This window comes from Thalassophryne amazonica, chromosome 8 (genome assembly GCF_902500255.1).
Source record: "Thalassophryne amazonica chromosome 8, fThaAma1.1, whole genome shotgun sequence".
Taxonomy (NCBI): domain Eukaryota; kingdom Metazoa; phylum Chordata; class Actinopteri; order Batrachoidiformes; family Batrachoididae; genus Thalassophryne; species Thalassophryne amazonica.
Genome location: NC_047110.1, coordinates 112377893 through 112394790, shown reverse-complemented (window position 1 = coordinate 112394790; position 16898 = coordinate 112377893). Strand labels below are relative to the sequence as shown.

The following is a 16898-nucleotide window of genomic DNA, read 5'->3' as shown; positions in this document are numbered from 1 at the left end:
AGAGAGAGAGAGAGAGAGAGAGCGAGAAGACAACAGGAGAGGATGAGACAGCCACACAGAGAGAGAGAGAGACAGATAGAGCGGAAGAGACAGAGAGGAGAGACAGACAGAGAGAGAGAGAGAGACAGAGAGAGAGAGAGAGACAGCTGAGAGAGAGAGACGAGCGAGAGGAGAGACCAGAGAGAGAGAGAGGTGAAAGGACAAGAGAATTAGTCCTGTTTTGATTCTTGAGATTCTTTCAAAGCGACTGTAATTCATTCTGACACGTCGCACTCGGCGCTGAGGTGACTCATCGAGCCGGCCAATTAAAGCGCAGCTCGTATTAAATGGACTGAATTAAATTGGCAGAAAGAGAAACGACATTAAAGGATGAAAGGGAGTGAAGCCGAAGGTGAGATGCTGAGGAAAATGAGAATAATCAAAGGGAAAGATGAATTACTGGCGTGTTCTGACTTTACTGCCATCAGTATCATCTAGATATAAACCAGATGAAAAAACCCACCTGTGCTGAGTTATGAACGTTTTATTTGTGTGATGATTTAAGAGAAGTTCTCTCTGAATTCTTCAGAGCCATTTCCACTGGGATTTTGGACTGTTTGGTGAATTCCGGTCTGTTGTCGAAGGCCTCACTTTGGTGAAAACCAGCAAGTCGTCATGGCCCTTATACTCTTGTTACTATACTCATGTTTTGTTTTGTTTTGTTTTACTAGTTTGGGAGGTCCTGCAACTTATTCCTCTGTATAACTTACATACTGAAAAAAACACACTATTGGTATTAATAATAATAATTGTAATGACTGTTTATATGAGACATTACAGGAATCAAAGTGATAAACAAAATAAACTTCAATAATAAAATAATAAATGTCAATAATAAAAGGTACACTACAGCATTCCACTAAAATCCCAAAATAAAGAGCTGCTAATACAGTGTGACTTGTGTGACTTTCCTAACCCTAACAGGTGCGACTTACACTCCAGTGTGACTGACACATGGGTTTTTCCAGTGTGACTTATACTCTGGAAAATACAGTATCAGTGTTACTGTCCGTACTTCAAATTTACATCCTGATATAAATTTTAGCTTGTTACCACCCCCCCGAATCTCAGAATACACTGTCAAAATTTGTTCAAGGCTTTATATGTTTTGATCGATAGAGGTTTCAGGTATCAAAAATGGCATCTTAATTTTTTTTACAATATGGTTAATCGTGAAATAAAAATGAACAAGTGTATAAACTGACCTGGATCGACCGATTCAAGGGAATTTTTTACAAACATTTCCTACTCAGTTATTCATGTTTGCTGCTTTTTTAGGTGTGGATAAAGCTGTGGTCATAACCCGCCATACTTGCACGTGCGTGCAGTCTATTTGCAAAAACGTGGGCTAAATTTGGAGATCCGTACTTCGTAAGTACTGCCTCAGTACGAATTTAGGAGCACGCAGACACACGCAGACACGCCGTAGATGTTTTAGTGCATGCAGAACTTTCGCTGCGGTCAGGCTGCAGTACAGATGACGCACGTTGTGAATACTGCCTCAGTACGGATTCAAAGCAGCACATTTTCATTCAATTACTATTGAATTAACCAAATCCGTACGGAGGCAGTAGGTTACTCACCACATACTATGGAATTAAATTGTAGGTATCAGATCTTGAAGATTGTGATAAACATATATAAATTAGAATTAAGTTGAAATTTAAAAAGCTGGTAATCAAGTGTGTAGTGAATATATTCCTCTGTCAGTGTTTCACACCTTGTGTGACTTTTCACAAACTGATGAGCAGCTCGATAACTGAAGCACGCATTAGCCAAGTTAGACTCTTGTGAAGCATTGCTTCATTTCGCTTCACTTTCAGCAGAGTGCAAAGTCACAGAGCGGTGTCGAATCGGTTTCGTTTAAGTGTTGAAGCAATGCAACCACTAAATGCTTCAGTATGAATCTTCTGCTCCGTATGTCATCTCTCTTTATCGTTACACTCCTAGAGACATGTGTTGAACGTACTCCCTCCCTCCTCTTGCTACTGCCTCCATACGTTTTCACAAAAACGTAGTGGCCGTGGCATCCGCAGAAAACGTACGGCGAAAAAAAAATGCACGGTGGATTGTGACCGCCGCTTAACTGTGGCAGTTGACCATGCAGCTCATCCCACACATCCCTAAACTCGGCCAAGTCCTCTAACTCTTTCTGGGGGATCCCCAGTTGTTCCAAAGCCCGCTGGGAGATATAATCATCTCTTCTAGATTGGACTACTGCAATGCTCTATTTTCTGGTTTACTGCAGTCCAGCATTAGGGCTCTCCAATTGGTTCAGAATGCTGCAGCCAGACTTTTGACATGAAGCAGAAAGTCTGACCACATTACACCCATTTTGGCGTCTCTTCACTGGCTTCCTGTCCCAGTGAGATCAGATTTTAAGGTTCTGCTACTAACCTATAAAATTATTCATGGACTGGCACCTCCCTACCTAGCTGACCTAATTAAACCTTACGTACCGGCCCGGGCTTTACGTTCTCAGGGTGCAGGACTACTTTGTGTCCCTAAGGTGAATAAGAAGTCTGCGGGTCACAGAGCTTTCTCTTATCGTGCCCCTGTTCTGTGGAATGATCTCCCTGCGTCAATAAAACAGTCAGATTCTGTGGAGATTTTCAAGTCCAGACTTAAGATGCACTTATTTTCCCTTTCATATGGCAGCATACTGGTACAGTTTTTGTTTTACGCTTTTTACTCTTTTAATTCATGTTATTAGTAATTGGAGTGGGCTGCGGCCTCAACTTTACCTAAATTCTGGGTCTTTTAGTGAAGTTTAGGGCTAGTGGCCGGCGATCACCTTAGTATTTCTTCTGTTTTTCTTGTTGATTAATGCTGACAAATTATACCGTATTTTTTGTCTTTCTGATGCCTGATTCTGTTTTTTCTCTTTGGAAGACCAAGGACTGGTCAAATGACCAATCTACCTCTAAAGGCCCACAGGATGGTCAAATGACCAAGATCCCCTGTGGAGAGCTACTTCTGTTATGTAAACAAGGAAGTCTCAGAACACCTCAGGGGAGGTGCTGACTTGGCTAGCCACATTCTTGTGTTTGCATATTTAATGTCTGAAAGGGCTGCTGATTTGTGCTTAGGTGGATAAAAAACTTTACCCTGGGGGGGAGATGAAATTTTGTTTTCTGAATTGTATTGAAATGTACCAAAAAAAACACACCAAAAGAAAACTTTTTCTGAATTGTATTGAAATGTACCAAAAAGCACACCAAAAGAAAACTTTGTTTTCTGGATTTTATTGAAATGTACCAAAATGTACCAAAAAGCACACCAAAAGAAAACTTTGTTTTCTGGATTTTATTGAAATGTACCAAAATGTACCAAAAAACACACCAAAAGAAAACTTTGTTTTCTGGATTTTATTGAAATGTACCAAAATGTACCAAAAAACACACCAAAAGAAAACTTTGTTTTCTGGATTTTATTGAAATGTACCAAAATGTACCAAAAAACACACCAAAAGAAAACTTTGTTTTCTGGATTTTATTGAAATGTACCAAAGTGTACCAAAAAAACACACCAAAAGAAAACTTTGTTTTCTGGATTTTATTGAAATGTACCAAAAAACACACCAAAAGAAAACTTTGTTTTCTGGATTTTATTGAAATGTACCAAAATGTACCAAAAAACACACCAAAAGAAAACTTTGTTTTCTGGATTTTATTGAAATGTACAAAAATGTACCAAAAAACACACCAAAAGAAAACTTTGTTTTCTGGATTTTATTGAAATGTACCAAAATGTACCAAAAAACGCACCAAAAGAAAACTTTGTTTTCTGGATTTTATTGAAATGTACCAAAAAGCACACCAAAAGAAAACTTTGTTTTCTGTATTTTATTGAAATGTACCAAAAAGCACACCAAAAGAAAACTTTGTTTTCTGGATTGTATTGAAATGTACCAAAATGTACCAAAAAACACACCAAAAGAAAACTTTGTTTTCTGAATTGTATTGAAATGTACAAAAAAACACACCAAAAGAAAACTTTGTTTTCTGGATTTTATTGAAATGTACCAAAATGTACCAAAAAACACACCAAAAGAAAACTTTGTTTTCTGGATTGTACCAAAATGTACCAAAAACACACCAAAAGAAAACTTTGTTTTCTGGATTTTATTGAAATGTACCAAAATGTACCAAAAAACACACCAAAAGAAAACTTTGTTTTCTGGATTTTATTGAAATGTACCAAAGTGTACCAAAAAAACACACCAAAAGAAAACTTTGTTTTCTGGTTTTTATTGAAATGTACCAAAATGTACCAAAAAACACACCAAAAGAAAACTTTGTTTTCTGAATTGTATTGAAATGTACCAAAAAGCACACCAAAAGAAAACTTTGTTTTCTGGATTGTATTGAAATGTACCAAAAAACACACCAAAAGAAAACTTTGTTTTCTGGATTTTATTGAAATGTACCAAAATGTACCAAAAAACACACCAAAAGAAAACTTTGTTTTCTGGATTTTATTGAAATGTACCAAAATGTACCAAAAACACACCAAAAGAAAACTTTGTTTTCTGGATTTTATTGAAATGTACCAAAATGTACCAAAAAACACACCAAAAGAAAACTTTGTTTTCTGGATTTTATTGAAATGTACAAAAATGTACCAAAAAACACACCAAAAGAAAACTTTGTTTTCTGGATTTTATTGAAATGTACCAAAATGTACCAAAAAACACACCAAAAGAAAACTTTGTTTTCTGGATTTTATTGAAATGTACCAAAGTATACCAAAAAAACACACCAAAAGAAAACTTTGTTTTCTGGATTTTATTGAAATGTACCAAAATGTACCAAAAAACACACCAAAAGAAAACTTTGTTTTCTGGATTTTATTGAAATGTACAAAAATGTACCAAAAACACACCAAAAGAAAACTTTGTTTTCTGGATTTTATTGAAATGTACCAAAATGTACCAAAAAACACACCAAAAGAAAACTTTGTTTTCTGGATTTTATTGAAATGTACCAAAATGTACCAAAAAACACACCAAAAGAAAACTTTGTTTTCTGGATTTTATTGAAATGTACCAAAAAACACAACAAAAGAAAACTTTGTTTTCTGAATTGTATTGAAATGTACCCAAAAGCACACCAAAAGAAAACTTTGTTTTCTGGATTTTATTGAAATGTACCAAAATGTACCAAAAAAACACACCAAAAGAAAACTTTGTTTTCTGGATTTTATTGAAATTTACCAAAATGTACCAAAAAACACACCAGAAAACCAAAATATATACAATAGGTACAGGTTACAGTCACTCACAATGACTAACAGTCCCCACACTGCCATGGAAGGTCTTTTCTGCATTTGCCACAAGTATACCTGTCACATTTCAATACAATTCAGAAAACAAAATTTCATCTCTCCCCCAGGGTAAAGTTATTTATCCACCTAAGCACAAATCAGCAGCCCGTTCAGCTAAGCAGGCACTTCTTCTTCTTCTTTGTCTTTCGGCTGTTCCCGTTAGGGGTTGCCACAGCAGATCAATCGTTTCCATCTCACCCTGTCCTCTGTATCTTCCTCTGTCACACCAACCACCTGCATGTCCTCTCTCAGCACATCCATGAACCTTCTCTTTGGTCTCCCTCTTCTCCTCCTCCCTGGTGGCTCCATCCTCAGCATCCTTCTCCCTATATACCCTGGGTTCCTCCTCTGCACATGTCCAAACCATCTCAATCTCGTCTCTCTGACTTTGTCTCCAAACCGTCCCACCTGAGCTGTCCCTCTGATATGTTCAATCCTAATCTTGTCCATTCTTGTCACTCCCAAAGAGAATCTCAACATCTTCAGCTCTGCCACCTCCAGCTCTGCCTCCTGTCTTTTTGTTAGTGCCACTGTCTCTAAACCATACAACATAGCTGGTCTCACTACTGTTTTGTAAACTTTCCCCTTCACTCTTGCTGATATTCTTCGGTCACGAATCACTCCTGTCACCTTTCTCCACCCACTCCACTTGTATTTGTGTTGGCGACCCTCCTGTCCTGTGCACCAACAGCAGTTCTTGTATATTCGTCCGTGAATTGTTCTGTGAATTATTTCTGTAATTTATGTTTGTAGCATGGCCCAGCCAGAGGGTCACCCCTTTGAGTCTGGTCTGCTTAAGGTTTCTTCCTCAGAGGGAGTTTTTCTAAATCCACTGTTGCTCTGGGGGTTGGTAAGGTTGGACCTTACCTGTGTGAAGCGCCTTGAGGCAACTCTGTTGTGATTTGGCGCTATATAAAGGAAATAAATTGAAATTGAAATAGTGTGTCCTGGGTCTTCCCTGGGGCCTTATTCTTTTGGTCTTTATCCAAAGCTCATGACCGTAGGTGAGGACAGGAGCGTAAATCGACCAATAAATTGAGTCTCAGCTTCCAGCTCAGCTCCTTCTTCACCGCGACGGTCAAAGCATTTGTGAAAGTGATCGCGATGGTGGCATGTTATCTATTTTTTTAAATATCTCTTCCATTACAGCAGCACCTCTGATTCAGCTTCTATATGCATATTTTGATATTTTCTGAGGTGTGATGGAGGAAATGACAGTGGACCTACAGAAAGCGGCGCTGGAGCCTTTTAGGGACTCGCTGGCAGACGGCTGAGGTGATGTTTTCTTTCCCCGTGGCGGCTATCGCCAAAGGCAAGGTGCAGTAGAAAGGTGCAAATACATCTGGAAGAACCTCCAGCAGGCGCCGTCTGAGCCGAAATGATCTGATATACAACCAAACTGTTTCATAGCCTGAAGGAAAAAAAACCCCACAGAGCTTCTAATTAGCTTTGACTGTAATTAACACCAGGTCAAAAAATTAATGCAGCTTCTGTATCCGTCAAACGCACAAACCCACAGTTATTTTTACTTCTGCCAGGAAGTCATGTGATTTGTTTGTTAGCTGGATTACACAAAAAACAAACAAACAAAAAAACATCAAACCCGCTGGGATTCAAACATCTGTTTCTGTGGGATTACGGGTTTTGTTTTCCTCAGTTCATTATTTTCCTTTTTGCAAATTTTCAAAGGAAAGAATCTTTTCTTGGTGTTTCAATTTGCTTCACTCATAGTGGCCATTAACACCAACAGAGTTGTGCTTTAACACGTCGACTCTCGACCTTTTATCCTCTGTCAGGTCAGTGAAATAAGGAGATAATAACAGAGCAGAAGGGCAGCCAAGACTCCAGATATTTTTGGTCCTTCATCAGTGTCGTTGACGCTCTTCACCCACTTTGAATATTAAACTCCTTAAATGAAATCTTAACATCAAAGTGCACAATCATGATTTTCTTTCAGCTCTCATGTTCTAATAAGAAAATAATCGTTGAGGATGTAAAAGTTTGTATGGACCTGACTCATTCCGATGATGTTTGGAGATGACCCATGAGTCAAGATATTCTTCCTCTTTATCTCTTTATCTTTATTTTGAAACATCTTTTATCTTTTTATCAGTCTTCTTGTATGACATCACAACGGCCTTGAGAGATGTTGATTAACAGAGATTTACACTCTCAGACTGACAGTAGGGTGATTGTGTTTCCTCCACCAATGAGGCTTGATTATTTGTTTGTGTTTAGCGGAATTATGCAAAATCAATCAACTGATTTTAATGTAACTTATCGTTACAGAGGTGGGGCCAAGAAATAACCTATAAAGTTTAACTGGGGATCTGGATTAAGAATCCTGATGTTTGATCTTGATTACAGGATGACAGCTCAGTTATCGGCCTACAGTCAAATTTTATCAAGAGAGCTCAGATAACAGTGGTCAAGATCAAAGTTCTGGCATAAGGGTCAAAGAGCATGATCAAAGTTCATAAATCAGCATCAGAGATCAGTTATCAGGATTCAAATACCTGAAATCAAGATAGAAGTTCACCAGTTATAAAGTAAATCACAGCTAAAGTCATGATCAGCATCAAAATTTAGTGACTGAGATCAAAGATGAGTAATCAGGATATCAGAGGTCTTTGATCACTATCAAATTTCAACAAATATATAACTGGCATGGAACAAAGATTTATAATGAGGGTCAAAGATAATAATCAATCAATCAATTTCAATAAATTTTTTTTTTATATAGCGCCAAATCACAACAAACAGTTGCCCCAAGGCGCTTTATACTGTAAGGCAAGGCCATACAATAATGATGTAAAACCCCAACGGTCAAAACGACCCCCTGTGAGCAAGCACTTGGCTACAGTGGGAAGGAAAAACTCCCTTTTAACAGGAAGAAACCTCAGCAGAACCAGGCTCAGGGAGGGGCAGTCTTCTGCTGGGACTGGTTGGGGCTGAGGGAGAGAACCAGGAAACAAAGACATGCTGTGGAGGGGAGCAGAGATCGATCACTAATGATTAAATGCAGAGTGGTGCATACAGAGCAAAAAGAGAAAGAAACAGTGCATCATGGGAACCCCCCAGCAGTCTACGTCTATAGCAGCATAACTAAGGGATGGTTCAGGGTCACCTGATCCACCCCTAACTATAAGCTTTAGCAAAAAGGAAAGTTTTTAAGCCTAATCTTAAAAGTAGCGAGGGTGTCTGTCTCCCTGATCTGAATTGGGAGCTGGTTCCACAGGAGAGGAGCCTGAAAGCTGAAGGCTCTGCCTCCCATTCTACTCTTACAAACCCTAGGAACTACAAGTAAGCCTGCAGTCTGAGAGCGAAGCGCTCTATTGGGGTGATATGGTACTACGAGGTCCTAAGATAAGATGGGACCTGATTATTCAAAACATTATAAGTAAGAAGAAGAATTTTAAATTCTATTCTAGAATTAACAGGAAGCCAATGAAGAGAGGCCATATGGGTGAGATAGCTCTCTCCTTCTAGTCCCCGTCAGAACTCTAGCTGCAGCATTTTGAATTAACTGAAGGCTTTTTAGGGAACTTTTAGGACAACCTGATAATAATGAATTACAATAGTCCAGCCTAGAGGAAATAAATGCATGAATTAGTTTTCAGCATCACTCTGAGACAAGACCTTTCTGATTTTAGAGATATTGCGTAAATGCAAAAAAGCAGTCCTACATATTTGTTTAATATGCGCTTTGAATGACATATCCTGATCAAAAATGACTCCAAGATTTCTCACAGTATTACTAGAGGTCAGGGTAATGCCATCCAGAGTAAGGATCTGGTTAGACACCATGTTTCTAAGATTTGTGGGGCCAAGTACAATAACTTCAGTTTTATCTGAGTTTAAAAGCAGGAAATTAGAGGTCATCCATGTCTTTATGTCTGTAAGACAATCCTGCAGTTTAGCTAATTGGTGTGTGTCCTCTGGCTTCATGGATAGATAAAGCTGGGTATCATCTGCGTAACAATGAAAATTTAAGCAATACCGTCTAATAATACTGCCTAAGGGAAGCATATATAAAGTGAATAAATTGGTCCTAGCACAGAACCTTGTGGAACTCCATAATTAACTTTAGTCTGTGAAGAAGATTCCCCATTTACATGAACAAATTGTAATCTATTAGACAAATATGATTCAAACCACCGCAGCGCAGTGCCTTTAATACCTATGGCATGCTCTATCTCTGTAATAAAATTTTTATGGTCAACAGTATCAAAAGCAGCACTGAGGTCTAACAGAACAAGCACAGAGATGAGTCCACTGTCCGAGGCCATAAGAAGATCATTTGTAACCTTCACTAATGCTGTTTCTGTACTATGATGAATTCTAAAACCTGACTGAAACTCTTCAAATAGACCATTCCTCTGCAGATGATCAGTTAGCCTGTTTTACAACTACCCTTTCAAGAATTTTGAGAGAAAAGGAAGGTTGGAGATTGGCCTATAATTAGCTAAGATAGCTGGGTCAAGTGATGGCTTTTTAAGTAATGGTTTAAATTACTGCCACCTTAAAAGCCTGTGGTACATAGCCAACTAACAAAGATAGATGATCATATTTAAGAATCGAAGCAATTAAATAATGGTAGGGCTTCCTTGAGCAGGCCTGGTAGGAATGGGTCTAATAAACATGTGATGGTTTGGAACGGAGTAACTAATGAAAATAACTCAGACAGAACAATCGGAGAGAGGAAGAGTCTACCAAATACCGGCATCACTGAAAGCAGCCAAAGATAACGATACGTCTTTGGGATGGTTATGAAGTATTTTTTTCTCTATAGTTAAAATTTTGTTAGCAAAGAAAGTCATGAACTCATTACTAGTTAAAGATAATGGAATACTCAGCTCAATAGAGCTCTGACTCTTTGTCAGCTGGCTACAGTGCTGAAAAGAAACCTGGGGTTGTTCTTATTTTCTTCAATTAGTGATGAGTAGAAAGATGTCCTAGCTTTACGGAGGGCTTTTTTATAGAGCAACAGACTCTTTTTCCAGGCTAAGTGAAGATCTTCTAAATTAGTGAGACGCCATTTCCTCTCCAACTTACGGGTTATCTGCTTTAAGCTACGAGTTTGAGAGTTATACAGGATCAATGTTCTGCAATCAGGATCAAAGACCAGTCATCAAGAAAATTAGGTCAACAAACACAGTAAATCAAGGTTAAAGGTGTGCTCAGCATCAAAATTTTGTAAGTTAGATCTGTGATGAGAAATAAGGATATTAGAGGTCTTTGATCAGGCTCATACTTCATCAATCAAAATGAAACACCAGAATCAAATTTATTGTCAAGTAAGTTTGCTCATAAAAGGAATTTGATCTGGGGCCTGTACTACGAAGTGGGGTTACTGGCTTATCAGGGTAACTTCTGGAGTAAGTTGATGACGTGTGGAATAACTTCCCAGTTAACCCGTACTACAAAAGGTGGATAGGTTTTGATCGAGGTATGCTGCCATGGCAATTTATGCTGTGTGCCAAACCTGCTCCGAGCAGGTTATTTTCTCAGTTAGCTTGAGGTTCTCGCTTAACCACTCCCTTTATAAGTACCGTCCATCCACCTTCAATCACTCCAAAGACAATGCCGGTCTACCTGGATGATCCGTTTGATATTGGGGCACAAACTGTGAGGGGCTCTCTTCGCAGGGCGAGGGTTTTTAAAGACCACCAGAAATGCTGACATACCCGGACGATATTCTCTATGAAAGATATTGATTCTCAGCCGAGGGAATTCGTTATCTTTGTCAGCTGATCTGGCCAGACGTCTGTAACATCACCCATTGTACACTGTAAAAAAAGACTGTTGTTTTTACAGGAAAACACTGGCAGCTGTGGTTACCAGGGAATTCCTGTAAAAAATACAGCACTTAAATGTACGAAAAAAAAAAGAGAGCTCTTGTTTGTAGATTTAACAGTTCTTTTAATGTGAGTCAGCCGTGGTTGATTCACTGTAAATCCATATACATATTATGTCTGTAATGTTATCTACTGTGCTGCTGTATGTTTTACAGGAATTCCCTGGTAACCACAGCTGCCAGCGTTTTCCTGTACAAAAAAAAGTCATTTTTTACAGTGTAGCAATGCCCCGACGATCGAGCAGATAATGTGCCTTGTGCCTATTTTGCCAGTGGACAATTTATGTATTCCGACGGTGATGCAGAACATCTGAGCAAGAATACTGTATGTCATATGATTCACAAGGTAGTACTTGCTCTATCTAAACTGTTGGATGCATTTGTCGTTTTCCCTGGCCATTTATCCGCAATGCAAATCAAAGAAGGGTTTATGCAATCGCGGGTAATTACTAATATCAAAATAGGTCTAATGCATGTCCATTAATTAGGCGAAGTGGGGCTTATCAAGCTATGAATATAAACCTACCGTTCTGAAGGATGTTTTTATATTTCATCTTCACCTGCTGCCAGGTGCGTTTGGCACTGCTATTACATCTGACATATTGACAGGATTAGGAATAGCAATCATACAGTCAAGGTAGCCTATTTAGGAAACATTAAATTAACCTAACATTTATTAGTAGGCCTACGCCCACTTCTGAATCGTGTTGCATCTGGGCGTAATTAATGAAAGAAGGTCATTTTTTTTACACATATTAGACATTCCACAGGTTAATCATCTGTAACAGATTTGGAGAACAATTGAATTGTATGTACGCATTTATCCGATCAGCAATACGTTGCCAACAAGCCTGTCTTGCTTTATTGGCAGACGATGTGTTCGATTTCCCCTTAACATTAATTTAAATTCCTCGTAGCTCCGCATAATAATCGTGCATTTTCTTCGGTAAAGTAAGGTGACCACGCCATCATTGAAAAATGGTGACGTGTGCTGCAACCCGCCCTTTTATGTGAATGTGCACAAACTCCAATTAGGTTAACACAGGTTCAACAAATCAACATCTTATTCAGCGTCGTAGTACGATTAACACCACTTGAGAGAACCAGGTTTTGTCAACCCCGGTTTAAGAGGTTGACCCTGAGTTACATCTGAGTAAGTTAACTCCGCTTCGTAGTACAGGCCCCTGGTGTTATTGGTGCATAAACAATCAGAAAAGAAAAGATAAGACGTTTGTGTAAGAAGTAAAAGACTTAAATAGACAAAACTATGTTCACTGTTTCATAAATCTAACGTGGTGGAATAGGACAGAGTAAAAACAGGTGATTGGAGGACAGATGAACAGCACCTTTCAGTGCAGGGTAAGGGGGGCAGGGTAAGTGGGGGTCTCTGGCATTGTTTGAGTCTAGCTGTGAATGGAAAGAAGCTGTGGTTTGGATCAAAGTTCTGTAGTGAGGTTTACATGTCAGTGCTCACAATCAAAAGCCACCAAACCAGATCAAAGATCAGTAACCAAGATTAAAGGTCAACAATCCTCATGTTAAGGGCCCTGTCCTACTGGCGTTTAGGAGGATTTGCGTATGGATTGCACACAAAATTGGCCCATATTCGCCAAACATCCGCAATATCCATGTAACATGCCTGTATGAGTCGGCCGTCATCCGAACGCTTTAAAAGTTTAAATCATCACAGAGTTTCATTATTCAGGTCTGTGATGACCTGATCAGTGGATGATCAGGTCTGATCAGCAGAGCTGACAGTAGCCGCTCGGCTTTCCAGATCTAGAAAACTGTGCCTTTCATCTCTGTCGTTAACCTTGTGAGATGGAAATGATTAAAACAAAGACATTGTGTCCCTTTATGACATCATAAACACCTTTATCACTTCTGCCTCTTCTTATTTCCAAAAAGAGTCTGATGGCATGAAGTAGACTTTATTCATAGCTTACAGTGTGTACTTGGTATGACCTTGACCACAATACGATGCCACCGTTGAGCTAAACAAACGTACAGTAGTGTTCAGAATAATAGTAGTGCTATGTGACTAAAAAGATTAATCCAGGTTTTGAGTATATTTCTTACTGTTACATGGGAAACAAGGTACCAGTAGATTCAGTAGATTCTCACAAATCCAACAAGACCAAGCATTCATGATATGCACACTCTTAAGGCTATGAAATTGGGCTATTAGTAAAAAAAAAAGTAGAAAAGGGGGTGTTCACAGTAATAGTAGTGTGGCATTCAGTCAGTGAGTTTGTCAATTTTGTGGAACAAACAGGTGTGAATCAGGTGTCCCCTATTTAAGGATCATGAATGCTCTTGTTGATTTGTGAGAATCTACTGAATCTACTGGTACCTTATTTCCCATGTAACAATAAGAAATATACTCAAAACCTGGATTAATGTTTTTAGTCACATAGCACTACTATTATTCTGAACACTACTGTATAACACCATAAGTCAAAATGGTAAATAAAGACATAAAATTGCAGAAAAACATAAACAACATACCTTGCTGACTGACCCAAACACTGATATTTGTGCACTTCCAAGCTTAGTTTAACATAAATGAGCCTTTCTTGCCGTGACTTGTCATTCTTACTTTTCACCATGGGCGTGCGTGCATCTCAACGTGTATCAGCGGTAGTTCCTAATTTTCAACAGTAGTTGAACAGTATTTCCTAATTTTCAAAATAAAAGTCCCAATGCCATGTAAAATATGCATAATGCAAAATAAAATACATAAACCAAAAGTATGGCAGTAAAAACCTTTAATTTCCACACACATGACCTGTACTCAGATATTATATCACATTTTGTCATACAGAGTAGGAGCACTGAAAAAAATTTAGAGTGATATTTACTTGAAAAAACATAGGCAAGTTTTTCCACTCAGAAATTCCAAGTCAATTTTACAAGGAGAATTCTTAAGTAAATTTTACTTGCATATATTAGTTTATCTAAAAGAATAACTCAAGTAACATTTACTAGCAATTATCAACTGAATTTTACTCTGTCTTTATTCATAAAACTTTTCAGTTGTTCCCCTTGTTTCACAGAAGATCCAGTTTGGATCTGCATGTTGATTTGGCACAAATTCTAGACTGGATGCCGTTCCTGATGGATCTCCACATTACATGGAGAAATGCAGCAGGGGTTGGGTTTGAACCGGGAACCTTATGCACTGAAACCAAGTGCACTAACCACTTGGCTACACCTCTGCCTGCTATGGATTGTTAAAAAAACCTTAAATTTGTCAGACAGTGAGACAAAAGAAACTCTGTTTAGAAAAAAGATGCATCAAGATCCAACGATGGTTGTTTTATAATGAACATTTTATAATGATCTGCTGTGGTGACTCAGAGTGAAAACAAGTGAGCAACCAAAGGGACTTAAAACTCAGTGCAGGGGTGGTGGACAAGCGGTTAGTGCACTTGGTGTCAGTGTAGATGGTTCCCGGTTCAAACCCCACCCCTGCCACATTTCTCCATGTAATGTGGAGGTGCGTTAGGAAGGGCATCCGGTGTAGAATTTGTGCCAAATCAACATGCAGATCCAAACTGGATCTGCTGTGGCAACATTGAGTGAGAACAGCTGAAAAGTTGTACTTTTTATGAATAAAGACAGTAAAATTCAATGAAAATATTCAGTTGATAATTGCTAGTAAATGTTACTTGAGTTATTCTTTTAGATAAACTAATGTATGCAAATAAATTTTGCTTAAGAATTCTCCTTGTAAAATTTACTTGGAATTTCTGAGTGGAAAAACTAGCCTAGGTTTTTTCAAGTAAAATCACTCATTTTTTTCAGTGAAGGTTAAAAACCCTTCCGGCGGTAATGTTAGCATTAGTGTTTGGTTCGGTGTTGGCTGAAGCGTGCGCTCGGTCTGAGTGCTTCCAAAAGTGGAGAATTACAATAGATTATGAACACTTTATTGGCCAACATTGTTGGAGGAGCAGAAGAGGAAAAAGAAGGTTGGAAAAGCTCCTGTGGCTCTTTCTCATTTCTTGCTCCTCATTCGTCACTGTGTTATTTGACTCTCGGCGTCCCAGATCACACGACCATCTGCTCTGGTGTTTTATTAAAAACCAGCCAGGCTCCTCGGGGCCGCTTCACACACACACACACACACGTTCTCTGCCATTAGCACCGCGTTCTCATTCAACACATTCACAGCTTCTGAAAACCGTTTTTACTTTTTTACTCTTCAAAGGTCAAACTATCACTCATTTTCAGGAAAAACATCGCTGCCGTCTAATGAATTCCAACAGCATCGTGACCTGAATCTCATCTATTTGCATTTTTCTGTTGCATTGCAGTGTTATTTCTATCTTTTGGCAGTGTCGCCTGAACACCAGATAAACGCCGGTTTTGCCGGCGGCAGTGGGTTTTGTTGTGTTTTTTTTTACTGCAGACAGTTTTTTTATTTTTTCTGCAACATTTTGTGGAATCTTTACTTAGTTTCAGTCTAATTCACTGTGAACTAAAAGCAGCTGTAGATCTACTCAAAGAGCTTTACAATGATGCCTCACATACACACTGATGTCAGTGTGCTGCCATGCAAATGTCTCAACCGCACACCGGGAGCAGTTGGGGTGAAAGACTTGAGTGACTTTTCCTGTCTGATGGGAAATCGAACCGAGGATCCTCTGGTCTCAAGCCCAGTGACGTAACTGTCTCACCTTTACCCACAAACCCACAAACTGTGTAAAGAAATGTGCATTGTGTCTGTTTCACTCAGAGGAATGAGACGTACACCACTTTTGCCGACTTTTGTATTTGCAGCCAATGACTGCAGAGTAGGGCAGAGACAACAGAAGACATGCTAATGCTAATAGCATACACCTTGTCTTTTTCAGAAGTGTGCAACACAAATTAGCTTCTTGATACAAAAGTAAAAACAAAAACCACAGACTTGCATAAAGTCTGAAATAAGTGCATCAGATGTAGTCAAGCTAATGACATGATGAATCCCAGTAATGTTTGGCAGTGAGTGGGAAGTCATAGAAACAATAGCGCCACCAGCAGGTCTGGTGTAGTAAAAATATAATTGAACCAATGCAGCACAGAATCTGAAAGAATGTCTCTCCTCCATGTACGAGGTCTGTTAGAAAAGTATCAGACCTTTTTATTTTTTTCAAAAACCATATGGATTTGAATCACGTGTGATTGCATCAGCCAAGCTTGAACCTTTGTGCGCATGCGTGAGTTTTTTCACGCCTGTCGGTTGCGTCATTCGCCTGTGAGCAGGCTTTGTGTGAGCAGTGGTCCACCCCTCTCATCGGATTTTTATTGAGAATAAAATGTCTGAACGATTTGGAGCTTTGCTGCATCAAATTTTTCCAGAAACTGTGAGAGACCTCCAGGTGGTAACCATTCGGAAAATTCAGATGGCTTTCAGGGACGATTTTATGGGGATCACACAGATTAAGGAGTGTTACAGCCGGTTTAAAGACCGCCCACAGCGTCTGAGAGCGCGCTGCATTCTGAGCACCGATCGACAGGCTGAAACAACCAGATAATTTCCAACGTGAAGGCTTTGTTGATCCGGGACATCGTCTGACTTACACAACAATGGCAGAAGACGTGGACATCAGTACTTTTTCAGCACATTCCACTGTTACAGGAGTTTTTACATGGAAAGAGGAGCGGAGGAATGCGCCACCGTGCCGCTCATGGC

General features: G+C 39.1%; 1 protein-coding gene across 3 annotated transcripts in view; it reads left to right on the top strand.

Annotated features, from left to right (window-relative positions):
• The window catches only part of LOC117516329 (NT-3 growth factor receptor-like), a 442081-nt gene that overhangs the window by 294059 nt on the left and 131124 nt on the right, over positions 1–16898 (top strand). The window lies entirely within an intron of this gene.